Below are 24,782 nucleotides of genomic sequence, written 5' to 3' on the forward strand. Positions count from 1 at the left end.
GAATAATTTCTTCGGAGATTACATTTTTGCCTTAACTAATAATCCGTGCCAAATTTCGTGATTTGATACCTCGTCAAATGAAAGAGTTTCCCATACAAACACTTGATTCCGATTGTTCAGTTTGTATGGCAGCTAAATGCTATAGTGGTCCGATATCGGCCGTTCCGACAAATGAGCAGCTTCTTGGGGAGAAAAAGAAGTGTTTTAAATTTCAGATCGATATCTTAAAAACTGAGGGACTAGTTCGCGTATATACAGACGGACAGACGGACGAACGGACAGACAGACGGACATGGCTAAATCAACTCAGCTCGTCACGGTGATCATTTATATATATACTTTATATGGTCTCCGACGTTTCCTTCTGGGTGTTACAATCTTCGTGGCAAAATTAATATACCCTGTTCAGGGTATAAAAATGAGACCTTAGAGAAATAAATATATTAATTATGCAATTTAATATCTAACTGTTATCAAGTTTGCATAAAAAGCGACCATTAGCTAACCAATCAATTTAACTCCAAAATGTTTTAAATTTCAAATCTAAACAATATCAAATAATAAACTAATTATACATGATATCTTTTAAAAGTGTACTCATAGTTCTCAAGAAAAGAACTCAAATAGTTGTTTTGCTTTAATAATTTCTCTTCCAAAGCCAAAGTGGGGAAATTCTACTACAGAATCCCAAGTGAGATAGTTCGTAAAAATAGTTTATATTATTGTAGTTAGGGTATTCACAAGGTGTCATATTGTGTCATATCGTCCTATTGTCTTATTTTTTTATGTCTGTCATATCAACACTGTTGTTGTTTCCCATACAAAATTTAAATACGACAAACACAACAAGGCGAGGTATGTTTTTTGAGTGTGCTATTCTATCAGCTGTATCTGTTTACTTTTTTTATTGTTGACGTTTAAGTGTCTAAAATTAATAAATTAAATAAATTTCATCAATTTATTTAATACTTGTAATATGGAAGGAAGCAACGATATTTAGGTAAGGTGGGTTCCTTTCATATTATTATAGAAATTGATGAAATTTATTAATTTTAGACATTAGAAAATATAAAAATATTTTGTTGTATCCGTGGTTGGAAATGATTTTATTGCAGTGTAAGCCAAAACGCCACGGTTTCAACATAAAGAAAGTTTTCACAAAAAGAAGTTTTATTTTTATTTTTGCAGTTTCTCATGGCATTTTTGTATTCTTAATTTTTCACTACCAGCTGGTGAAGTGTATAAATTTTACACAATATGACAATAGACACAAGCTAAAGCTTGTGAATTGCCCAAGTATATCAAAATAAGGAGCTGTACTTGGTGTCAGAATTAACAAAAAAATATTTTCATGGATATTTATCGGAATTTAAAATCATACAAGTCTTTTGATAATGTTAGACACATAATGATTTTTTCTAAAAAGCACAGACATTTTTTATTTGACTTGAACTCAGTAATAAATCCGTACAAATATTTCGCACGACCCTAATGTAGAAAATGCGAGCAGCGAATCTGCTTATAACGTCCTACACTAGTATTTCATTTGCGATTCGCAGCAGACGCCTCGGCACCTAATCACATTTTCCCACACGGTCCTAAAGCTAACAGTGCATTTACTTTTACATACACACATATAAAGTATATGTGGAGACTAATAAACCTTTACTCCAAGCGACTATGAGCAATGGCGCTGATATCAAACTTGACTCACGTTTAGTTAACATCATTAAGTCGGTTGAGTTGCCAAACGGGAATTAAGCCTGCTGCAGCAACAGGCGCTTATCATACCTACACATACGCTAACACACACATATTTGTTTCTAGTTGTAAATAAACTGAGCTGACCGCTTAAATTTGCTCAGCCACACTCACAAGCCAACAAACTTGTCCCTTAGTTACTCCCCGGTTACCGTTACCGTGTTGACGTGGCGCTGCAAACATTTTAATATTCAGAGCAAACAAGTTCAACTGACGGCTTTAGGTTTGCATTACAACGTGTAATCCTCACCTTAGCAATAGCACTTAACTACTTTTATACTTTCGCAAAGTTGGCAGCTGCGCGCAGCCGTCGCGTGATGGCGGAAAAATGATGCCAAGAGGAGCGTAAGTTGTGATGAATGCGATGCGACGCACAGCAAACTGTTGCGGTCAACATTGTAAACGACAAGTGGCAGGGTTGATTGTCATCGTGCTTCATTGCAAGTAGCTACGTTTTGCATTAATACAGAGGTCTACGAGTTCGCACTCGAAAGTGTCACATTAAAGCTAAGAAAGGGGTGTTCTGTTTCAACTTTTACATTCACTGATAAAAGTATCAAAACTGATATACTCGTATAGCAGCAGCTTTTAAGAATAAACAAAAAACAAATCGGCCATTAGGTTTATGCGTAATTGAATTTGGGGCCACCGCAATGCAATGCTTTCTTGATACGTATTTATGTATACCATGTTTGTGGCCAAAATCTGGTTACACTTGACGTCTTCATACAAACATGTTTCAAAGTGGCATATGTAAACCACATTCTTTTAACGGCATAATCGTATTTTTGTTTGCGAAAAGTGAAATATTTGAAAGCATTTTTGAACGGCTGCCAATATTTACTTGTGTGGCAACATCATCCGAGTCAGAAAGCTACACGCTAACCTTTAAGGGGCAACAGGGAGAAATTTAGAAAAGCTTTCAGTTCAAATTATGTAATATCTAACATGAATGTTCCAATTTAATTCCAAATAATTAAAATAAATGAATAGAAAAAGGTAGAGATAATGACAAATAAATGCCTTACTAAGGCATTTTCTTCAGAATTTCTCAAACTTTTCACAATTTAAAATAAATCATTTTTATCCGAAATTACGAAAAGGGCTAAAGCAAAAAACTTTAGTGACAGCCTAAACATATTTAAATCTCAGATATAAGTACATATTTAATGTTAGCAAGATAGTTCGCAAATCTGGAGCAACCAAACCGATAGCATTCAACCCATTTCTTGAAAGTGTTTCACACACCAACAAACAAGAGCTCCCAAGGAAGCAGAAAATAAAAGAGATGCTGTCCACAAGTCTAGAACAGTAGATAAGAAGGATACAACGTAAAATATTATCTTATCATATCAGTCTTCCCAGAGACAAATTAAGACAACTTGTTGGGGTATACTACATTGCCTGACGAGAGATCAAGGCGTAAACAACAAAGAATATTTTTAGTAGAAGAACGCTACCTCCGATATTTCTGTTTACAATGTCAACCGTATATGCAGAAGTGATACACTTTGTTCAAAAATGCTGCCTCTTGTGAGTAACGCAAGAAAACAAAAAAGGAGAGAGTAAGTAGGTATTATTATTTACAAATTTTAACAAACTGAGCTTTGCAACCAGTGGGCACCGATTTTTTGAATATCGTACAATGTTCCGGATCCTTGAACTTGTGATACAACCAAGAAATTGAAGGAATTGTGATATGAACTAGTCCCTCATTCACCATATTTGCCCGATTTGATCCATATCGACTTTTTCCAAGCTCAAAAAGTGGCTAGCGGAAAAAAGGTTTCACTCAAATGAGAAGGGCAATGTGGAAACAACACTAAATTTGAAGTTCTTATAGCTTTACATTATCGGTCCAGTATAGCGATGTTTAAGGTCTATTATAAATAATTGCTCTAAATGGAGAAGAACCATTCTTTCTCTGCTAGGCAAAGATCTGTCAGTCCCTGCAAACTGAGGTTCCACATACACAAAATAACTTGTGAACTAATTTGAAAAAACGCAATACATATTAATATATTACACCATAACCTTTTTGGCGATCTCAACGTAAATCTTTGAAATAAAATAACGAAATGACAGTACACCGTATAAACAGATTGTAAGTCCTCAGTATTTCGGAAAGGGCCGATAGAAACGGATCCTCACTCATTTTGTATGTCCCTATCTTCAGCACAATATTGCTTTTAATCCCTTAGTAATATTTCGGTGTCACTGCAGCACTGTTTTACGAAACCAAGCAGAGAAGTGACTGTCTGCGCCGCAATAATGCTAAAATACTTCTAGCTGCTTCAATGAACCGTTAAGGTACAACGGCTACTGAGCATAGTATTGAACGCCATAACGGCTGTAGCTTTAGCATTACTTCTTTCGATGTTGATCTGTTTGACAGTTGTTACTTGATTTATACTCAGTTTGGTTTGCCATTTCATAATAAACAGACTTATTCCGGAACAACGTTTGCAAATCATGGAAATTTATTACCAAAATAATGCTTCGGTTCGAGCCACGCTTCACACGCGTCGCAGTACAGTGAGCAGTGAAAACACTATTGCTGAGGTGAAGCAGAGCATCGAAGAAGACAGGGATGACTTTTAGTAGAATGAGCACGTTAATAAACAAAATTGTCGCATTTGAAGTGATAAAAATCGACAAATCATTGAGACGCCGTGACATCTTCGTAAAGTCAATGTATGATGTGCTCTGTGGGCAGAGGGTATTGGTACATATTACTTCAAAAATTAAGTCGGCCACTGACTTTTTTTTTTGCCTGAATTGGATGATATAGATGTGGACGACGTTATTGCACCGCTGCAAAAAGTGGTCAAAAAGTGAGCCTCTGGAGGACAAAACTTATTCGAGCCACCCGCGGTGGTCACTTACCCGAAATAATTTCCTTTCATAAAACATAATGGCAATTCTTTATCTTTATAATAAAAGCAAAGTTCTGACCCTAACATCATATAATATTATATGAGTTTATTTCTTCTTGAACACCGCATGTCTAAAGAGACACCCTTTACACCGACTAAAGAAGCAGTCAGCGTAGTGACGTCTTGACCCGCATTTAATTCCAAGAAACAACATTTAGCCATTAGTTGGAAAGAAAAGTCTTCAAAAGATTTTCGCTTATTTTGGAGGAAATATCCGGAATAAGTACATTGCGTATTTCTGATTGATGGTCGATTCGGGAGGATTCCATATAAGATTCAATTTTCTACAACAGGATTTAACATTTAATACATGCATTACAGGGGTCTATACTTTTTACTTATTTTTAATTGCAAATGTATATGAATATAACTACACAAATAGAGGCATTTTATGGTAATTCTAGTATTGTATATTTGCCGACGCTAGAAAAAGTGTAACTAACAATCACTTTAAAATTGTATGTAAAAGAGAAAGCGTTCTACATAAAATATTTTAAAGAATTTAATCTACTCGCTTTTTATAGCTTCATCGCAGGAGTGTTCTAACGGAAAGTACATTTACTCTCTTCCGTTTAAAGATTGTTTTATTTTCACTATCATCGTTCAAATTCATCGCCCACTTCCTTGGCAATTTCACTTAGGTATTATTGCCAAGATAAGAAAACGACCGTCTACATAGCTGTCATAAACATTTCGCTTGCATTGCTTTTTCGAAAGTTTTTGTTATTGCCATTTATTTACCACGTTTAGTTATTGTGTCTATAAAAACAATAAAACTATCGCGTGACTGTACGTCAGTTGACGTGCAGCCAGTCCGAAACTCATTTACTTAAATCCGTTACTCGAGATATTTTATTTTACTTAAGGCATAATGCAAAGTGTTGCATAAGCACCCACACATTTTATACACACGTAAGTATAAACTGGGTCGACAAATATGGTCTCTGTTCTCTCAAATTACTAATGGTTAAGTAGCATAACAGCTTCTTGATGGTAATGATTGTGGCTAAAGCGAAATACAGTGTGAATCTTCCTGTTCCTCTGTCTGTCCTTTTCCACTTGGTTCTTCTACTACCAACAGTTATTGCATCGAATACTTGCATAGGAGATCCCTTTGAGGATATAGCCTACCTAACAAAGCGAAACTTCCGTCGTGCGGAAGGAATTCCTTATTAGTTTCAAACACAGCGGTAGTTTTGTAGGGATATAAAAGGAATATATAAATTCATACATACATATATCTGGGCTGTTTAAAGAACTTTCAAATTCCACATATAGTTGCAGTGTATCAATCTATTTCTCATGAGTATTTTTTCAACCTATGGACCAACAGTATTGTTTTTCTTCAAATGCACTTTTGTTACTCTAATCTCCTCAAGGTCGAGTTATGGAACAATAATTACAAGTACACTATATACTTGTACATACGTCTGCCAGCATGGCAAACTTTTTGCATTTATGTTTCTCAAATTCGTTTCGGCTCAGTTTTCACTCTCACTGAAAGAAGTGCATTGTAAATACACTTCCGAAACTTAAATATCGTGATTAGGGTCTGCGGCAAACAGAAGCAGTTTCGGTTCCCGTACGCCGATCAGTTCGATACCGGTGTTTCATTAAGAAATCTCAGTTTTTCGACAATGATAATGGGACTAAATATTTGTTTACTTTTTCACCCTGATTTAAATTCGTCATTTCGTCAAGGCTATATATGGGACAGCAAGCAAGAAATTTTATTTACCTTATCCTTGAGCGTTTTTCACGAATTTCTTTACAATTTTGTTGGACATTTTCAGAATACAATATCAACCAAGATAGCACAGCCCTAGCAATTCCAGTTAAAATTGGTTCTGGTTAGCCAGTAGCCTTTAGGACATCAGACTTCAGAAATTTTTCTTACACCTCAAGACCTTTACGGGCCGATATACTAGTATCAATTGTTACTGTTAGAAGAAAACTATAGTTCAATGATAGTCTAAACAGTTATACTTTTATAGTAGTAATAAAAGTTTTAAATACAAAAGCGATCTGGTAAGTACTTAGCCTCACCGCCCGATAGCGGCCCTATCCCAAGAAAACTTAATTGTGGTTTAGTAAATTTTCGTATATGGCTGTTCGGAAGATAACTCGCACAGTGAAACCAAAGAGCGCTTGGCACATCTCCTTCGATGACGACCGTCAAAATTTTTTTAAAGATATTTCAACCGGTGAGATTGGTGTAACAGAAGGCATCTTAAAAGACCGGATGCATGACTCACAGTTTGTGCCTCCTACTGCGAAGAAGGCGAGAACAGTTCTAAGGACCGGATGGGATAGGTAATGGACACTCGCACTGTTTCTTACATTCGTACTGTTTCCTTGACCTTCATACAAATACAAAATTGCCTCCGATTTTAAGTTATTTCGGTGCCTTTGAAATAAGTAGAAGTGTTGAGCATCTCTCTCTTTAAAGATTTTTACAGCTGCTCCCTATACTACGAGTATCAGTTGATTTAGACTTCAACTTCATACTCGTATAGCTATTCTTAATTTAGCTGAAAGTAATTCAATTTTCCTTGCCCTGTGTGGAAACAGTAAACTTTCTGTTGAGTCATTTCGTTTATACGGAAGCCATTAAAAAAAACCGGCTACTACATATTCAACTAATGGGAAATGAGTAATTCTTCAAGTTGATCACCACTTTTTAGGTTCCTTAGCTCATAAAAAATATCCATAAATAGTGTTTTATTCATTGCGCGTCGTTAAAGAATTTGAAAAGGAAATAACAATGGAAAACAGCAAACCGAACTGAAGCATAAAAGTGGAAAGTGGGCGAGAATAGCAATAAGAGTTTAAGAGGAGTGTTCTCTATTGGCATCTCGCTTTCGTTCGCGCTTTTTGTATGAATTGCAATTTAATGAGCTCATTGACAGGTGCGTTTATTTCTTTGCTGCAGCACACAAAAGCACAACTCGCATTTGTACATATGTATATATATGCATATGTAAGTGTATAAGTATTGTGTACAAATATTGATTTGTCTGTTTGGGAGTGTGCGCATGCACTTCAAATGGCAAACGTAAATCATCCGTGAGTGCATTGAAAGATTATAAATCAATGCCAATAACGAAAACAAACATCCACAGATACTCAATATTTGTTAGAGAAAAGCTTACAGTTAGATAACTCACGAAGAGCATGAAACTAAAACTGTAAAATCTGCACTAATGGAAGATATATGTATGTACATTGTACATTTTGGGTTGGTTTTAAACGATTTTTCTTAAAACATAATAAAATATAATAAAAGTAGAATAAAGTTACTTACTATCGTCAAAACTTATTATAGAGATCAACTAACAGAATAACAAGTAAGGACCGTCGTCGACGAATTCCTAAATATAGGTCATCGAATCGCTTAATTACATAAATATAAATATTCGTGTCTGGGATATTTATATTTAACTCAACCTATTCAACTCAAAGGAGAAATTTATGGGATCATCAATCAAAGATGTAAATTTAATATATTCAGTATATGTAGAAAAAGTCAACCAGAAGATTGGAAATTATTGTATTGGGAATATAAGGTTTAGGCTAAGGGGTAAACCAATTTAATTCATATTCAGCGCTAAACCACATTATTTTTACTTCTTTACTTACAAACTTATCCAATTAATTTCATTGAAATATCACACATATTGGCAGACATAAACGCTTTATAGCCGGGTGGAATGTTGGAAACCAATTTATCGCATATATTGGAGCTAGAAGAAGTCCCGTAATGATTGCATACACTTTTGGCATTACTCAAATATATCTGAAAACAAATTTGACCACACCCCTAATTTTCCTCTTCCCGACCCTAGATCGACCGTAAATTATTGTTTCTTTCATTTTTGTTATTTTATCTTTCGTTCTCAATGGGTTTCATTCTACTTTAATTTTTTACATTCAAAAACTATTTACCCTGGTCTAATACGGTATAAAGGCAACCGTAAGTTTGAAATTTTTGTATTAGGTATATGAGGGCTATTGGAAGTCTAGATCCAATTTTACTGATTTTTGATACAAGAGCACAATAATGATTCCTTTTGAATTTCAACCAAATAGACCAATATTTTCGATAGTAAGTCACATGGTAGCTAAATAGATGGAATTTTACATTCTGCTATGTAGTTGCAGCACTACCAATTCACCATCGAAAATGTCTCCAATTATTCTCACTTATCAGCTGTTTATGTTTGCCAATCATCTGTGCTAAATAAGCTAATACTTAGGCTGCTCACGTCAAATTTTATCATTTGCAGTTGAATATGATCTCCGCTCTCTGCCTGACAAAAAGAAACACTCACAACGCTGCAATCAATGCCTTCTAATAGCGAATTCAAAAATTAGTAGTTTCACATTTGTGTTTCCATTTGCACTTTGTGTACGTGCTGGCCGAAATGAGCGAGTCTCGCTTTAAATAGTGGCAAGAAGTCGAATTGTGGAAGTGGTTACAGCGGTGCTGCTGACTGACGCATGGACCGAACAGCTCCAACGATGAGGTGAACTAATAAACGGTGTAGGAAAAATGCACGCAAAGAGTAAACATTTTCCTCAATTAGCTCAATTGGAAGTCGGTTTCAGATTTCTTTCATGCATACACCAGGTAATCTCAAAACTAGTATTGAAAACTCGAGTTTTATATTTGGCAAATTCAATGGCAATTCTACTCAGACGACTGGGATTGGAGTCCGGAATGAAACGATTGAGCCATGTTTCATTCATTCTCATATATCGACGCGAAATTCCGGCTTCACTACAATTGAAGATATTACTTAGACTTATCGATTTCCCATTCAGATCATATCAAAATCAGCTGCAAAATTGGCGGCGTTAAGTAAATTATACCACGTTTTTTTTTTTTTGGAAGAGAAGGTTTCAAGTCACACTAAAGGAGGGAAGTTTACAATACTTTTTAGGCAGAAGTCTTTTTGGTCAGGAAAGCGGTTGAGATAGCTAATAACGCTGAAAACAGCACAAAGAGCATCAATATATACGTCAACATCCGACAGTCGTATTGCGTCAGAGAATCTCCTTAGAAGCAAAGTGGCAGTAGATGTAGTGGCTGCCGGAAAGCGGCTGCATATAAACTGGGTTCCAGGCCACAAAATATTCCGGAAAACGAAAATACCAATGAGATTGCAAAAAGTGCCGTTTGTCTGGTTATCGAACTAGTTATTTCCGAAAGAGCTGACACACGAAAGGACATGCAGGATCGCCAAGATCACGTACAAGAGCGATGATTGTTAACCTAATGACATTTCAGAACGTACTTGTAGTAACGACGACTCATGCTGAAAGTGCAGGGAAGTAGGCATTAGAGGGACACTGGAGCAACTCCTATGCTTCTGTCCAGCGGGAGAGTATAAACTATCATAAACAGGTCAAAAGTGTGGATAGATTAAGACTAGTTTTTCTACCTATTGATTTCTCAGATTACGTCTATTTATTCTTTTAAACCACCGATGTCCTACCGGGTTCATAAAGTGATTAAAATTCTCTTTTGTTTTGAAATTTCGCATGCACCAAATTTGCGCTTATTTTCATTTGTAATTGTATGTGATTTTGGTGTAATTTCAACAGTGTACGTGTCGGCTGCTGAGGCAAGTTAATTTCGCCTTAGAAATGTGTATGTGTGTGTTAAATATCGCTTGCACGCTCCTGCTAAACGTGCCTGGAAATCGAAATGCCGAAATTAATAATTTCACTTTTCATGCGCTCAGCGCGCGCTGGCAATCCCGTGGGCATTAAGGAGCTTTTATAATACAAAAACAATGGCTGCAACAAAAGCCATACGCGTGGCTAATAATTTTTGGCAACCGAAAGCAACAAACGACGCTCGCTCCTCCACCAACACTCGCGGGAATATCAATTACATTTAAGTGTAATTCATTGTAATCAAAATTTCAGGCAGCACATTATATCAACGTTTCAAACCATACTCGTACATACATACATATATATGTGTGTATATGTGTGCGCGTGCGTTTAATATGAAATGGGAATATTAATTATGTGCGAATTCCTAATTAAAAATACGTGTATTTATTTAAGTTGTCATAACTTTCGCATAAATAACACATAATTATTAATTTACAAACAGACATGTCACACACACATACATATAAATACATACATTCATGCCTTTAAAATTTACAACACTATTTTAAAGCTTCAATATTTACAGATTTGTTGTACATTTTGAAAGCATTGTGTCCCAACCAACGTTGCCAGCTAATCAAAACCAGCATCATTATATATCTTTATTGGCAATCGACCTGTCAGCTGCACGTTCTCTCCACGCACACACTCACCCGCACCTAGGCATGTCAGCGCTCAGCGCTCAAATTAAATTTCCATTATTTCGAGGTAATAAGGGCTCAACTTTCACAATTTTATGAAAGATAATCTTGCTTGTACGGCGCTACTTGACTATTGTTAAATTTGAATCAGCAAATGGCAGCGAGAGCAACAACAGCAGCAACTACACGTAGCGCAAATAATCATAATCACTCCGCCGACAATCGTAAAGATCGCTCGTAAATGTTGCGGCAATGACACTTCAGGCGCAGCTGCGCAGCGCAACGCAACGGTATTGTGCCATTGTGCCGTTACTTTGCTGCCGCTGCCGCCGTCTTTTTATCCTGGCTAACGTTAATGTTCATTTCAAAATTTGCTGCGGTTGCGGTTGTTTAAGCTCTCTGCTTGCTGTCGCTTTCCAACTGTCATTGCTATCGTACCGTTATTGCCGTTATCATTACGATTTGCTGTTATTTTAGTTACATCACTTGTATCAATATTATTCGTATTTTTCTGTTTGCTGCCGCGGATGTTATCACCTTGGTAGCGGGAGATAAGACTTGTGTGCGATAAAAAACAGGAAATAAAGATAAGCATAACGACTTTGGGCCATAAGCGTACAACAAACTTCAATTTGAATAAGCTGGAGTAGAAAACTAGCAACCTAGGTTGTAATAGAGTAAGATGGCTAAAATTGATACTGTAGTTTAGGCTGATGAGATGATTTATTCGATATGGTAACCTGTAAAAACTACAAGTTTGAATATGATGTTAATTGATATAAAAGGTGCTTTTTTAGACATGTGGTTTTCGAGAAGAAATAAAACGCATATAAATTAATGTTATGGCCGAGAAATTAGCTTTATAATAAAGATAAAAATTTGTTTGTTTGTTTCAAAAAAATCATTTCGGGCAAGTGACCGCCGCGGTTGGCTCGTCTTCATTTATATCTTCATTTTTTTATTTGCAAACTTTGGTCCAGAGTAAGTCTGCTTATTATGAAATGACAACCAAGTATAAATCAAATAACAACTGTCGAAAAGACTAGCTCCGAAAAAAGTATTGTCCCATGAAAAAAACCCCACGCCTAAAAAACCCGTTATATTACTATATAGTAGTATATAGAATAGCGTTCAGGAGAATCTTTTGAATTCCTTTTACAAAGATTTAAATACAAAGTATTAAAATAAAGTTCCAATGCTTCGAAGTACAGTTCTTTCTGTATCTTCTACTAACATAAATTTCATATCGCAAAGCACGACCCCACACTTCACATGACTAACGATATTTTAGCTATACCTCGGTATGTCGAGTGAGATGGTGATAATTTATACGATGTACGATAGAGCCACGATGTTTTGTCTCCGTCTTATTAGTAATTTCTCAGCAAAACATAAGATTGATGGACTGCCACGCCACTTCTCCGACCACAGTCGATCATTTCGCATTCAATTAACGATAAAAGTGATGTAATAATGGCTTTGAAACGAAGAATCTTACAAAGGCCTCAACGCTTAAAAATTTTTGAGTAGAAATAATGTCACTTATCTATGCACCAAAGCAAACATTTGCTTACGAAAGTCACTCTCTTGCCTCGCAAACTTTGTTCCTCTTTCTCTTCTGTCTCCGAAAATGTCACTGCTACCTCCACAACTGTTTATGCATTTCAAGTAATGTTTACTTTTTATTATTATGGCATAATTTAGAAAGTCCTTCCCTGCTAGCCAACGTCCAACTGTCATTTATTTATTGTAAATTAATTTGTGGTTGCCATAAAATGGCACTAACACACAATAACTTTACTTGGAGTCGAGCAGTCAAATTTAATTTTATTGTTATTGTTGCTAGCAATTAAATTTTAATTTAATTTTTCTTATACATAGTTAATGGAAAAGTGGCCGAGAGTGTTTTCATTGGTTTTATTTGTATTTATACGCCTACTCGAGTACTCGTACTCAACGCAGTCAAGCGCGACCGTGGTACTTCGCTCGCTAGCCGACAACTGTCAGTTATGTCACTCAACACGGTGACGTCCCGCGTCTCTTCACCCCAATGCAGCGTGAGTAAAAAATAATGAAACCAAAACCAACGAAAAGCGATGGTGGCGCGAAGAACAGCGCGAAAACAATAACAACAAAATAAACAAGAGTTACAAAAAACATAAAGTACAAAAAAGCAAAAGTGTGTGCTGTCACTTGACGGAAGCTGTTGAAGCTCCCAACAGCTGGTAGCTGGTGGCTGGCTGCAAACAAGATGAACAAGCTGCAGAAGCTGAACAACGTGTTGACGGGCATTCTTCGGGCTTCTGTGCACACTCAGGTACTCCTGCAGGCTGGAGGTGTGCTGGCAAAATATATACATACATACACTCGAAAACACATAAATCCTTTTGTTGGTTTTATTATTTTGTACTGTCATAACGTAATTCTACAAGTTAAAATAATTATTTAACAATGGTTAATGTAATGCGATTGTGTGAGCGTTGAATCCTTGCCCGAGCGCAAAGCCAATATTATTTCATTCAATGATAATGCAAATGTATTGCTTCAGCTTGTACAATACAGTACAGTTGTAATGGAATCACTTAACTAATTAGTAAAGGGTACGCGAATGCAAAAGGAAATTGTCTACAAGTAGAACTAATTAAAAATTGCGAATTGCGGTAAAAGCAGAATGCTCAGCAAATCCTGTTGGATTTCCAGTATAATAGTTGGTTTTTCCAAACAGCCAATAGTTTAACAGTTTTGTTAAAGTGTTTTGTTTTTAGTTAGTTTTTCAAAAATGGGCGTGTTCTCTACTTTCAGTAACAGGAGTTCATATACTTGTATGTACATGTACAGCCTAAATATGCGATGATGTTTCCACATAATTACAGATTAATGCACGGCTTTCACTATGTCAGATTCAATGACATTAAAATTGACAGTACATATTACAATTTTGACGCCATTTGTCTCCATTTTCTCCAGAAAATTATTAAAATGAAAAAAAACTGTCAATTTCAATTGTAGTGACTTTTCATATCAACTTGATTGACATGAATAAATTTCACTTATTTTATTATTGCTCCAATTTACCATCTATGAAATGACAAACATTTACATTTGCTTGACTACTATTGTATTATATTTGACGCAATGAAAACTTCGCTTAAGAAAGAAATTATACTGCCCTAAAAATCACACAACGCGTGGATTAAATTATGCTCATAATTTAAAAAGGTAAAAACTTTCACTGCAATACATACTTTAATTACGATAAATGGCTTAAGGACGGCTGCTTTAGTAAAATATTAGGTATATATTATATATTAGGTGTAGTAAAAAGAAATTATTTGTATTATAAATTATTATTTATCTATAAAATATTAAATAAAAAATTATTATTTATATATAAATTATTATTTAATATGGTTCTGATATCTTATATACCACCCCATTCGGACTTATCTGTATACATGCAGCATGCTTCTTTAATAAATAGTGCTACCTCGATGGCAAATAATACAGTTTCAATAATTGTATCAGGTGATTTCAATTTACCGTGTGCTTCGTGGAAACCTTTCGATGACTATATCGTGCCGATTTGCAATTGGTATTGTTTTAATGAGTTTTTCGAAAAAATGTCCGAGTTGGGTCTGAACCAAATTAGTTTGTTTCCGAATAAATTTGGTAAATACTTAGATTTAGTATACGTGCCTCTTCAAAGTGTTCCGTTGTTCAGAGTAATCCTCTTGTTCTACCAGAGGACTCATATCATCCTGCTTTGGAAATATCTGACGAAATCTCAGGCAATGTACAATGTAATAATAATCATCAAACTTCGTGCTTCTGTACTCGGTTTAACTTTGCAAAGCTAATTTTAAAAAGTTAAATACAGAACTTTCTACAATAGCATGGCCTAATTATAATGGTGACATTGAATTGAGTGTTTCTCATTTTAATAACATTAATAAAAAAAAGTATGTTTCAATAGTAATTGTTAATAAAAGTATAAGTCCGTGGTTTTCGAAAGAGTTATATAAATTGAAAAACAGAAAAACTCAAGCCTTTAAACATTCTAAACAAACCGGTTCACTTGTCGACTATTCTAAATATTCCGTATTGCGTCGACAATATTTTGACCTAAACAAAAAATGTTATCATAATTACTTGAATAAATATGATTTCGTCAACTCCAAACGCAGGATTTCCAAATTTCCGTCCGCGATGAAATACAAATCTATCATTTCAAGTGACAATGATATTATATCCAATATGTTTGCAGAATTTTTCAAGTCAAACTACTGTAATAATTCTTCCAAAACTTTTTCTTATCAGCACGTGCTGTGTTCGAATACTTTAATTAACGCTCCAATTATTTCTGAAGAAAGCGTCCTACTTAATTTAAATAAGTTAAAACCATCTTTTAGTTATGGCCCAGACATGATCCCTCATGCTTCCTAAAAAATAGTGCCAAATATATTTACTTGCCTTTGACATGGATATTTAATTCAGTCATTTATAATCCCTTTGCATAAAAGTGGATTTAGATCCAACATTGAAAACTATAGAGGTATCGCAAAACTATCAGTTATACCTAAAATTTTTGAAGCTATCATCACTGACCATATAACCTTTTCGATTTCTCCGTTAATTTCCTATCATTGGGTTTTAGGGAACATAAGCATACGGATGTTATATACACAGACTTTAGCAACGCTTTCGATAAAGTAAATCTCTCGATCCTCATACATAAACTTGATCTGCTGGGCTTTCAGCCAAGATTCCTTCAATGGGTATCTTCCTATCTTTATAATAGAACACAACGAGTGATATTTGAGGATACACCTTCAGATAAAATTAATGTTTCTTCAGGTGTTCCGCAAGGTAGTCATCTTGGCCCGATTCTGTTCTTGTTGTTTATTAACGATATCTCTTCAGTAATAGAATTCTCAAAAATTTTATTATACGCTGACGACGTAAAGCTCTTTAAATCATACACTTCAACTGAGGAAAGGTGTCTGTTGCAAACAGACTTACAACAGTTTCGTTGCATGGTGTGATAGAAATGATTTGCCATTGAATCTCAATAAATGTAAGATGATGTGCTTTTCCCGTAAATTTGTGCACCACTCTTCTTATGTAATAAAACACCATATTGTAGAGCAAGTTTTTAACTATGTTGATTTGGGAGTTAATATGGACCCTAATTTCATTTTAGTCTTCATATTGATACTATGGTCTGGAAAGCAAAAGTCCTCAGTTTTGTTAAACGTTGGTCTAAAGAATTTAGAGATCCGTATATTACTAAAACACTTTATACAACTTTGGTTAGACTTATTTGGAATATGGCTCTGTTGTATGGAATCCGAGCTACCAAATCCATTCTGACAAGTTAGAGTCGGTTCAAAAACAATTTTTACTTCTCGCCTTAGCGTATTTCCGGGATTCTAGGGTAAGTCTACCTCCATACACTAGTCGTTTAAAACTGATTAATCTACCTACACTTTCTAGTCGTAGGGAAATGCTTGGCATAATATTCTTAGTGAACATTTTAAATGGAACAGTTTGCAGTTCTTTTCTCCTGTCTGAAATTAAATTTAAATCTCGGTTCGCTTTTTGAGGCAGTTTAGACCTTTACTGCTTAAATCCTGTAAATCAAATTTTGAACTAAACGAGCCATTCCGCCGTATATGTCATGATTTTAATTCTCATTCCAGCACATTTGACTTATCTGACTCACTTTTCAAAATTAAAAAGACTTCATTGTTTTCTCTTAATAAATGAATATGTAACAATTTATTATCGCGTCGGTTGGGCAGAAGGAGGGTTATCGTTGGGTTATTATTATTATTATGGTTTCCATCAAAGAACGAACTGACCACCAGTAGCGGAGTAACTTACAGTGCGTTCACAAAATATCGTTTTTCCTTTGCGTACAATTCGATCAGTTTTTTTTCGATCTGCCGACTTGATACAATGGAGAGGAAAGAACCATGTGGCATCTAAAAGTAAGGACAACGGTATTGTTCTTCGTTTTAAAAAGAAACCATAAATATACCACAAAAATGTTTCTGAATACAACACGTGACAGACTTTGGACTTCAATGCTCCACAGAAAACCTGAACACCGTTTGAATGATAAAATTGTATAAAAGGGGTTTATGCGTCAGCTGAATACTTTATGGCAAAATAACCATGATTGGATACTGCAAGCTGACAAAGATCCGAAACATAGGAGCAAATCTATACTCAATGGAAACAAGAAAACCATTTAGTTACTGAAGATTAGCCATCCCAGTCACCAGACGCCAATCAATTAGAGAATGTGTGAGCTTTGATGAAAGCCAAAATATCAAGAAAACATTTAACATAAGCAAAATGTTTTATTCGGCCACTCCAACATATCTGGAGGACACCTCCTGTGGAATATGGAGAAAATTTAGTCGGAAGCTGTCATTAAAGATGTTAGGCTATAAAGGACAAGGCAAGATATTGGAGCAAGTATTGAATAAACGTCAAAGATAATAAAAATGTATTTCCTATAATTTACAACATTTTCTTCAATAAAGGCTCCAAAGAATCCATGCCAAAACTTGGTGAAGATACTTTGTCAAATAAAAAGGTTTTTTCATACAAGAACTTGCTTTGGATCGGATAGTTTGTATAGCAGCTATTTGCTACAGTGGTCCGATATCGACGGTTCCGACAAATAAGCAACTCCTAGGGGAGAAAAGGACGTCTGCAAAAGTTCAGAACAATATCTCTATACCAACTGACAGACGGTCATGGCAATCGAATCAGCTCGGCCCCCTAATCATTTATATAATATGGCTTGCGACGCAAAACATCGTAGCAAACTTAATATACCCCGTTCAGGGTATAGATATATATATTCTACTCGTCATTCTTTAGAGAGTCATAAATCGAACAAACAACTGATAGAAACTCAATAAACTGGCATTATAAATTACGGGTAACAAGAAGCCATGGCACTTTAATGAGCCCGTTTCAACGACAATCGAGCCTATGTAACCGAAATGGATCCAGATCAAAATGATTTGGTTATATTTCTGTCGGTACACCAACAACACCACTTTAATGTGTTATCTATATAGATAGATAGATTTGATATTGAAGTATGCACAGCGACCTAAGGTCTATTGTGCCCTTCCTTAAGTCGCAACGAATCACTTAACACCAGCACATTGATGAAATCCAATATACTGATGGGTGCTAGTGAGGCGATGTGTGTACTCTCTTGTATTGAATTCGACGTCATAAGTGTGTTGGGATGAAAGAGGTGTGATGAATCGAAGACAGCTAATATCTCCAATGTATGCTCATGAATTAGATGAGATTGCACTATGCAACGATCAAAACGGAATATGGTACAATTTCAAATGTTGATATGCGCGGCTGGTAGATTGTAGGAGGGTGTATAACAAATAGCAACAAATACTAACAAACGCTGCATTGAAATAGCGGCGTGCTGAGGACATGTGAGAGTAAGCATAGTGAGCGCAAAAAGGGCGCAATAACAGCAAAATTTCATTAAAGTGACAGCAAAGTGGAGGAAGTGGACAAGCTACTACAGTGATTATGAACTCTATAATATGATGTATAAATATAAGACTGTATAGATTATATAGTAAATCCCAATTGGTCTTAAAAAGTTTGTTTTCACATTATTAATACAATTCGTAGCTAATAGCTAAAGAATTAAGTAGGTTTAAATTATACTGATCCAACTATACGGAATTCACAATTAGCGCTTTTCGAAACTAGTTGCTTAGGCGGTACGACAATAATTTCATACTCATATTTATATGGGAAGTTTAGGGACCATCGATGGTCAGATAATATTTTCAATATCAGGTGCCAAGCGAGGTCAGCTATAACGCCCGATTAAGTAACCACAGTCGGATAAACTGATAAGAGTGCTACCTAGATCCTTTATAAGTTTAGATAGTACGCGTTAGTAATCATGGTCCTGGAATATTTGAATCAGTGGTTCCGGCTAACAGCAAGGACACACTTCCTAGTTGCCCTAACGGAAGACACGAACGGAATGCATCGAACCAAGGGACCTATATGTGAAAGACTCAAGTTTATAAAATTAAAGCCAAGCTATCTCAGTAAACCATATCACGAACGAAATTTTCCTTTAATCAGGATTAGCAAACTGAAACCGAACACAATTTTCCATAAATGCTTATGAAAGGATCTAAACTTAATATTCAAAATGAAAACTGTATTTATGTTGTTTGAGTAATGAAACATTTGATGCAAAGTTCCGTTAGTCCCCAAGACCCTCATTTTTCAAATTTTGCGCTTATCACAAATTTTAAAAGCTCCTAGTAAGTTGCACTGATCCAAAATATCGCAAGCAGCTACACCAACACAGGCATGGCAACATGTCAAGAGCACCGAAATTCTGCACGCATAAAGAAATCACTGAGCAAAATGCGCGCTAAACTTGGATTTGAAGCGTGGATGCGTGAATTTGCAACGCCACGCAGTGCAGCAGAGGGCAACGTAGTGGAAGGGAAGGAAGAAACTCTTGTCAGTTTGGCGTAGCTTCGATTCACAACGGAATAGTGTAAGACAAATGAAGACGGAAAAGCAGCTGTAGTAACAACAACAATAGCAATAGCAGCAAGTAGCGGTTACTGTAGTGGCACACCAGGCATAATGCATTACCGTGGCGTATGAGTGACGTGCTGCAATGTGAATTATGTATAAGCTATAAACAAGCAAGTGAGAGTGTAGCTAGATGCTGATGCTGTTGTGAACCGATTTGGCTGATCTATGCTATAAGTGACTGTGAGTGTGTGCAGCACACGTTTCTCAACCCGACTCGCCACCTAAATACTCAACCTTTCACTTCATTTCGTTTTGGCGCGCGGCATGACGTGGCTTGAAGGAATAAGCAGCGAAGCAGCACGTACACACATGAGCTCATCGTAAACCGTTGGCTGGTTATGCTTATTTGGCATGCGTGGTGCTTCACCGTTGATATTTCACTTTCATTGTTTAGTCCAAGGCAGCGGTTACATTCGTCAATCGAAAGACTCAAACAACAATTAGAGCAAGTAGAACATCATGGTTATAAGCAATAGAGTATTATTGTTTAATTTAAGTGCCAATTTAATTTAATATTTAGTTATCTGCCTCAACAACGGAAAAAAAATTATTATATTAGGCTTATAGAGACTAGAGGAAAGGCTATACGATATAAATTTCTAAGAACTGATTCCATACACGGCCAAAAGAAAAGGTGAATTTTGAATTGAAGTATTTATTTATTCATCAATATCAATTTTGTCTCCTTCAAAATAATTCCCCTCGATATAATACACTTGTGCCAACGCTTTTTCCAATCCTCGAAGCACTTCTGAAATGCGCTTTTTATGCCCAAAACATTTGAAGAAATTAAATGGCATGACGGCTCATATGCCAACATCCTCTGCAACTCCCATTCGACGATTTTCAAAAACATTTTTTTCACTGCCTCGATGTTTTCTTCGCTTGGTCTTCTGTAAAGCTGCTTGTATCACTTATAAACAGTTCTTTGAGACAAAGTGGACTCCCCGAAGGCCACAGTCAATATTTCAAGTGCTTTGGGGCACTTTATTCCATTTTTAACACACAATTTAATATATATTATTTGATTAATTTCTTTCAAAAGTCAAAAATCGAAGATCACACAAAAACGTGACTAACCATTTCTCTTGTCAAAAACAAACTACTAATCGAAATAGGCTCTTAATGCAAGCACATGATAAACGTTTGTGTCCGATTATACCAAAAACAAAATATCGATAATCGACTGTACACAGCCCGAGAAAAATTAAAATTCACCTTTTCCTTTGAACACATCTCGGTCATCATCGGAAAACACAACTAATGCCAAGTTCCATTTTTGTAATCTTTGTTAATGCCTTTTCTAATGAGTTTTCTAATATTTATGGCTTTACCAATTATGTAATATTGGATGTGGGAGTTTCTGTAGTTCGAATGCACGCATTTTCACAATGTGTCAAAAAGAAAATCTCGATTCAAACATAGCCCGAATAAAATTAATTTTAGGGCAGTGATTGGCATGAGAAGCACTGCGACTGTCTAGTTGAGCATGAAATTAAAGACAACCAGTGAGAACACATTACATTAAAATTTGTGAATTTGTTTCATTCTTTGTTTAAACAAGTACTTTCATGCTTCCTGATTTATTTTGTATATTGTACCATTAATCTCAATATATTCGACCATCAAAACTGTCTCGAAAACGACTAAACGAACACTTACGCTCTGTGTGCGTGTGAAGTTAGCTTGTACAATTGTGCTGTGAAATGCCGATCATTGTTTTAGAGACATGAAAACTTTCTTAAAGAAGACAGTGCCACGTCCCTTCTACGATTTTTGAATTTGTTCACATGCAAACTTTCCATATCCTTATAGATAAGTTTAGTTTTATGCCTATATTACTTAGACACTTATACCACTTTTAGTAGATTCCACCATAAGCATTACTGGAATATAGACGTGAGAACTATCAGAGAAATTATTGCGTCCAAGCTTTCAAAGCAGAGTTTTTGTATTTGTATACGTATACCGGATGAAAGGTGTATTAAGTTTGCCACAAAGTTTATAATACCCAGAAGGAAGACGGAAACTACGTTTTCTCTCAAGAATATGTTCATTTATTGAAACTACCGATGTCCGATCAATATGTCATACAAACTAATCGATCAAAATAAAACTAACAAGTAAGGAAGGGCTAAGTTTGGATGTAACCGAACATTTTATACTCTCGCAAAGTCAAATGGTATACTCGTTTGCGATTTCTTTGTGGATTGACTGATATTTTCGGTAGTATTAAGGGGCTAGAACAGTTTTGCTTCGATTTAGACAATTTTTGGTCACAAGGTGGCATACATTAAACGCATTATTCGCGCAGAGTTTTACCCCGATACAATCATTGTTGCTTGATTTGCATAGTGGAAAGTGAAAGAATCAGATGGAATTGAAAATGGTGTTATATGGGAAATAGGCGTGGTTGTAATCCGCACTATAACATAAAGATAAGAGAAGAATGTTATGTACCGAATTTGGTTGAAATTGGTTAAGCAGATCCCAGGATATGGGTTTTCACCTAAAAGTGGGCGGTGCCACGCCCACTGACTAGTTTTGAACACAGTTCCTATAAAGTCATCTCATACAATCCCAGAGATAAAATTTAATGTCTCTGGCGTGTTTAGTGCTTGATTTATCGCGCTTTTAGTAGTTTTTAACAGTACCGTTATATCCCCATTGTGATCCTGTATACCAAATAAGAGTCTTGTATCTTGTTGTGGAGCTTAGTTATGGCAATTTATTTGTTTTTGAATAATGGCGTTTTGTGGGCGTGGCTGTGGTCCGATTACGCCCATCTGCAATACCAACACGTACCAAGAAACGTACCATCTCACGGTACCAAGAAACATGTCTACCAAGTTTCATAAAGATATCTGAATTTTTACTCAAGTTAGAGCTTGCACGGACGGACGGACGGACAGACAGTCACCCGGATTTCAACTCGTCTCTTCATCCTGATCATTTATATATATATATAACCCTATATCTAACTCGATTAGTTTTAGGTGATACAAACAACCGTTAGGTGAACAAAACTATTATACTCTGTAGCAACAGGTTGCGAGAGTATAAAAATCTTTTCATACCCTTTTAAGATATAAAAATGCACCTGTGAAGGGTCTTATGGCTACGGTTCTGCCGAAGTTAACGTACTTTCATGTTTTAACTCTTGTCCATTCATTTTAAACCTTGCGCATGTAAGCCTATTCCATGCAATAGTTGTGAGATCTGTATAATATTGCAATATCGATCGTTTTACGAACTTCGAAAAAAAATTTCCAACAGTGACTTGTAGCTGCTTCCGTCATTTGATGTGTACAATTTAATTTTGAACGTGTCATAAAATCATGGCTATGATGACTCAAGTACAGCTCCTCTTGTTATTAAGTCTTCGTAATTATAATTGTATAAATCTCTATGTTCCAATTTGAGATACAGGTAATGATGGAAGGATGATGTCTTATTATAGTATGCATCGGTGCCATCACGAATATTTATATTATTTACACAAAATAAAACTTTTTTGCATTCACCTGTAGCTTTGCTGGTGACAAAATCTTAGGCTAGGTGTGCTTTGTAAAACTTTTATGAAAATTTATATTGATATTTTTATACTCTCGCAACCTGTTGCTACAGAGTATAATAGTTTTGTTCACCTAACGGTTGTTTGTATCACCTAAAATTAATCGAGTTAGATATAGGGTTATATATATATAAATGATCAGGATGAAGAGACGAGTTGAAATCCGGGTGACTGTCTGTCCGTCCGTCTGTCTGTCCGTCCGTCCGTCTGTCCGTCCGTCCGTCCGTGCAAGCTCTAACTTGAGTAAAAATTCAGATATCTTTATGAAACTTGGTAGACATGTTTCATGGTACCGTGAGACGGTTGGTATTGCAGATGGGCGTAATCGGACCACTGCCACGCCCACAAAACGCCATTAATCAAAAACAAATAACTTGCCATAACTAAGCTCCGCAATAAGATACAAGACTGTTATTTGGTACACAGGATCACATTAGGGAGGGGCATCTGCAGTTAAAATTTTTTTTTAAAAAGTGGGCGTGGTCCCGCCTCTAATAGGTTTAATGTGCATATCTCCTAAACCGCTAAAGCTATAATAACAAAATTCACTGGAAGCAAATGTTTTTAGCACTTCTATTGACGTTGTGAAAATAGTTGAAATCGGGTGGCAACTCCGCCCACTCCCCATATAACGGTACTGTTAAAAACTACTAAAAGCGCGATAAATCAAGCACTAAACACGCCAGAGACATTAAATTTTATCTCTGAGATAGTATAAGATGACTTTATAGGAACCGCGTTCAAAATTAGACAGTGGGCGTGGCACAGCCCACTTTTAGGTGAAAACCCATATCTTGAGATCTGCTTAACCGATTTCAACCAAATTCGGTGCGTAACGTTCTTTTCATGTTTCTATGTCATAGTGCGAAAATGGGCGAAATCGGATTACAACCACGCCTGTTTTCCATATGACACCATTTTAAATACCACTTGATTCTTTCACTTTCCACTATGCAAATCAAGCAACAATGATTATATCGGCGTAAAACTTTGCGTGAATAATACGTTTAAAGTATGCCACCTTGTGACCAAAAATTGTCTAAATCGAACCAAAACTGTTCAAGCCCCTAAGTAGTAAATATGTGGACCCCAGTGCCTATAGTTGACCTTCTACCGAAAATATCAGTCAATCCACAAAGAAATCTCAAACGAGTATACCATTTGACTTTGCGAGAGTATAAAATGTTCGGTTACATCCGAACTTAGCCCTTCCTTACTTGTTTTTTTTTGGTTTTGAAATTTTTTGATCTTATTGATGGTAAATGATCAGCGTGACAAGCTGAGTCAATTTCGCCATGTCCGTCTATCGGTATATATGCGAACTAGTCCCACAGTTTTTGGAATATTTGTCTAACCACCGATATCGCACTACTATAGCTTCCATACAAACTGAACAATCTGAATCAAGTTTTTGTATGATCTATTTCATTTGTCGAGATATATTCACAAAATTTGACATGCATTATTGTTCAAAAAAACGGTATAATCTCTGAATAAATTGAGCATATAGCTGCCATATAAAGTGATCGATCAAAAACAAATTCTGGTATGAAAAAGTCT

General features: G+C 35.9%; 1 protein-coding gene across 1 annotated transcript in view; it reads left to right on the forward strand.

Moving 5' to 3' along the window:
- The first annotated feature begins 9,202 nt into the window (after positions 1 to 9,202).
- LOC106627654 (uncharacterized) overlaps positions 9,203 to 24,782 on the forward strand; it is a 67,931-nt gene continuing 52,351 nt past the window's right edge. Inside the window, exon 1 of the mRNA XM_070106319.1 lies at positions 9,203 to 9,223. The gene's annotated coding sequence lies outside the window, so the exon portion shown is untranslated. The remainder of the gene's footprint in view (positions 9,224 to 24,782) is intronic.

Source organism: Bactrocera oleae, chromosome 3 (assembly GCF_042242935.1).
Source record: "Bactrocera oleae isolate idBacOlea1 chromosome 3, idBacOlea1, whole genome shotgun sequence".
Classification (NCBI taxonomy): Eukaryota; Metazoa; Arthropoda; class Insecta; order Diptera; family Tephritidae; genus Bactrocera; species Bactrocera oleae.